This window comes from Macaca mulatta, chromosome 11, assembly GCF_049350105.2.
Source record: "Macaca mulatta isolate MMU2019108-1 chromosome 11, T2T-MMU8v2.0, whole genome shotgun sequence".
Classification (NCBI taxonomy): domain Eukaryota; kingdom Metazoa; phylum Chordata; class Mammalia; order Primates; family Cercopithecidae; genus Macaca; species Macaca mulatta.
The window spans coordinates 28,260,807-28,265,274 of NC_133416.1; positions in this window are offsets into that span (position 1 = coordinate 28,260,807).

Here is a 4,468-nt window from a genome sequence, read left to right on the forward strand (position 1 = left end):
AGGCTTGCATTGCTAGCCATCTGTCCACAGTCTGTGTGCTGCTGCTGCTCTGAGGAAAAAGAAATACATCCTGGGTTAATCCCAGGAATGGTGAGTTTATTTATTAGTGATGTTGTCACTATCGTGCCTTAGTCAAGCCTCCTGCCGTCTAAGCTACACGAGATGAAAGTTAGAGGTATGGCATGATGAGTGTGAATTGATCAGAAGCTTTCATGTCATGCTTAGCATTTCGGCTTTTTTGTTGTTTTGTGGGCCCCTCCTGGGGCTGCAGCACTGTCATCTGTCCCAGCAACAGATACCATACTATCTACATTTGAGGTCATTTGGCCAGATCTTTTAGTATCCATGGTGGTGGACTGACCTATTTCCATGCCTGGGTTATACTTAAGAAGAAAGAGCTGGCCCATTCTATACGTGTCCCAGATTTTCAAATGATGCCTGAAATGTCACTTGGAACAATGACTGAGAAGTAAAAACAATAAAGTTTGCTTTAACAGTTGACTGACAATAATATTATAGTCCACATATGTAGGTCTATAAATATTATTATACATCTTGCAGTTTTATTTTTTTCTTTTTTTTTTTTGTTGAGATAGGGTCTTGCTCTGTTGCCCAGGCTGGAGTGCAGTGGTGCAATCACAGTTCACTGCAGCCTTGGTTTCTCAGGCTCAGACAATCCTCCCATCTCAGCCTCCTAAGTAGCTGGGACCACAGGAATACACCACAATGCCTGGCTAATTTTTATTTTTATTTTTGTAGTGAAGTCTCACTATGTTGCCCCAGCTAGTCTAGAGCACCTAGTCTCAAGCAATCCTCCCCCCTTGGCCTCCCAAACTGCTGGGATTACAGGAGTACACCACCATGGTTGGCCAGCTCTTTCTTCTTAAGTATAACCCAGGCATGGAAATAGGTCCACCCACCACCATGGATACTAAAAGATCTGGCCAAATTACCTCAAATGTAGATAGTATGGTATCTGTTGCTGGGACTGATGACAGAGCTGCAGCCCCAGGAGGGACCCAGTGTCCCCAGCGATCCCCATTCCCATGGGTCCTGCTCGCAAGGTTTACCTTCCCCTGGCTCTGTGGGATCTCCTGAGGTTCTCAACAGAGACCCACGGGTTCTACTGTCCACCTGCACAGGGATCCAATGACTCCAATGACACCACCACTGGCCCCAACTGTTTGTCTAGGGATTTACTAATTTCTCCCTTCATCCAAACCAAATGTGAAAAATCTCTTTGACGTTTTCAGCTTAAGCAGAAAGCTTATAACAAAATATTTAGGCAAACAGCGAATTTAAAAACAAAACTTCATTCAAATTATTGTTCTATCTGTAACTTATTATGGCCGTTGAGTAAGTTACTTCACTTTTCATGTGAATATTTGACGAGTATTTGCCAAGGGCCTACTGCATCAAACATACTTAGGCGTGCCAGGTGCAGTGGCTCACACCTGTAATCCCAGCACTTTGGGAGGCCAAGGCAGGCGAATCACCTGAGGTTGGGAGTTCGAGACCAGCCTGACCAACATGGAGAAACCCTGTCTCTACTAAAAATACAAAATTAGCCAGGCATGGTGGTGCATGCTTATAATCCCAGCTACTCGCAAGGCTGAGGCAGGAGAATCGCTTGAATCTGGGAAGCAGAGGTTGCAGTGGGCTGAGATTATGCCATTGCACTCCAGCCTGGGCAACAAGAGTGAAACTCCATCTCAAAAACAAAAAAACAAAAACAAAAAACAAACAAACACACACACACACACATGTTGAAGCAACAGGTATGCAAAGAAAAACAAAAAGCAACTCTGGTTCTCCAAGGTGCTCTCAATGGGAAGGAGAAGACAGATGTGCACACCAGTGTTCACAGTGCTGGGTGACACAGATCACAAAAGAAGGAAATGAATGAGAGGGCCACATGGCCCAGACTGAGGGGGTCAGGGTGGGCTTCTAGGAGGAAGCAAGTCTTAGGTGAGGCCTGAAGAGTGAGTAGGAGACAGTCAATCTCAGGGGGAAGGAGGGCAGAAAGGAGAGGAAAGGGTAAAACGATTGAAAGGGTAAAATGGAAAAAGAAAATGTTATCCTAGTGTGCTACTTGACCCAGCTCAAAGAATTGTCATAATAATATAAATGCCATTAATTAGCTTTTAAAGTCAAACTGTAGATAAAAGTATTATTGTTGGTTTCAGCATAAAATAGTTAATAACATATAACCAACATACAAGAAAATCTTTACATCTACCCTGTGACCTAGTAATTTCACTCTTCGATATTTACCCATGATCAATGAAAACATGTCCACACAAAGTCCACAACAAAGATATTCTTAGCCACTTTATTCATAGGAGCCCAAAATGAAAACAACTTAAATGTCTATTAACAGGAAAATGCATAAACAAAGTGTATGTATTTATACAATGTAATACTCTTTAGTGATATAAAGGAATACACTTTAATACATGTAACAATATGGATGAATTTCAAGACATTATCCTCAGGCAAAAACGCCAGATTTGCACCCAAAAAGAATACTGTGATCACATTTGTGAAAATTTATAATTCTAGAAGAGGAAAATCTACTCCATGATGAAAAAGGTCAGATAAATTATTGCCTCTGATTTGGGCAGGGAGCTGACTAGGAAGGAGCACAGGAGAAATTTCTGTGATGAAAACAATCATTTTGTGATGAAAATGATAAAGAGATGTGGGTTACACAGGTGTATGCATTGGTTAAAATGCATTGAGATGTATGCTCCAGATTCGTGGCTTTTACTGTATGTTTTTGATCTAAAAACATTGAAGCATTAAACTTTTGTAAGTTTGCTTTCTTTCAGAGGCATGAGTTAGCCATTTATGAAGTTACCTCCCATGTATTCCTGTACTCCAGATTTCTTCCTGTTGGAGAACAGAGTAACAAATATGAGAAGGGAAAAGACAGAACTGTGCTGTCCAATATGGTAGCCCTTGGTCACATGTGGCTGTTGAACACTTAAAATTTGGCTAGACCAAATTGAAGATCTTCTATGCTTTTTTTGTTTGTTTGTTTAGACAACAGTGTTGCTATGTCGCCCAGGCTTGAGTACAGTGGAGCAATCTCTGCTCACTGCAACCTCCACCTCCTGGGTTCAAGCGATTCTCATGCTTCAGCCTCCCAAGTAGCTGGGATTACAAGTGTGTGCCACCATGCCCAACTAATTTTTGTATTTTCAGTAGAGACAGGGTCTCACCATGTTGGCCAGGCTGGTCTCAAACGCCTGGCCTCAAGTGACCCACCTGCCTTGGCCTCCCAAAGTGCTGGGATTACAGGCGTGAGCCACTGTGCCTGGCCTGAAGATATGCTTTTAAGTGTCAAATACACGTTGGATTAGGAAGGCTTAGTACAAAAAGTACTAAATATTCTGTTAACATTTTTCATATTGATATGTCAAAATGATAAAATTGGATATATTAGGTTAAATATATTTTTTAAAAGGATTTCAACTCTTTTTTTAAACATGGCAACTGGAAAGCTTATAATTACATATGTAGTTCATATTTGTGTCCATTGGACACAATGGACACAGTGTGTGCTGGACTGTAATGTAGCTTGCGGTGTTGGTCTAGAATTGAAGATACTGTATTCCAATATGTAAACGAGGCTTCTTTCTATATTTTTCCCTGTAAGGGCCTGGACACAATGATATACCAGTAGCAATGAGCACGCTGAGCACCCAGATCTTGGCACCGTTCTCCATTAAGTGGAAATATAGTTGCAGGGGGAGATGGCTGATTTCAGGACTGGGCCAGGGAAAGTATAGGATGAGCCTGGAGCTTCCTCTTTCCCCAAGAATGTAAAGAATTGGCCAAAAAACATGACAGCATATGTCAAAATGACACAAAAGAACCATATTTAACAGGCTCCCACTGGCCAAATCTAGGGTAAGTTGAGCATCAAAATAAATGATGATAGTAATGGATTATAACTTACTGCACTGAATAAAATAAGAATCCATGAGTCAATAGTCATATAAATAAATAAATAGATGAGAAGAATAAGTGCTTCCCTGAAGTTGAATGCCAACTAATAAATACAGAAAAGAATGATGGAGGTAGAAAATCATCAGTGATTATGAAAACTGGAGAGTAAAAGTTTGATGAGAAACAAGATTATCTAGCCTCAAAGTATCTCCCCAAATATTAATTACAAAGAGAAATTTTCTTTAAAAATATAGTTTTTAAAGTTTACAGGTAGAAAAATTATCAAAATAAACTCAGAATTATGTAATCTTATGCCTTTGTGTTTTAAATATCACTAACGGGATTCAAAGTCTCCCCTTTCCCCCAGTCTGATGCAGGAATATTAACCCAACCTAAGTTTGGCTTTTTTTTTTTTTTCCTGAGATGGAGTCTCGCTCTGCCGCCCAGGCTGGAGTGCAGTGGCGCAATCTCAGCTCACTGCAAGCTCCGCCTCCCGGGTTCGCGTCATTCTCCT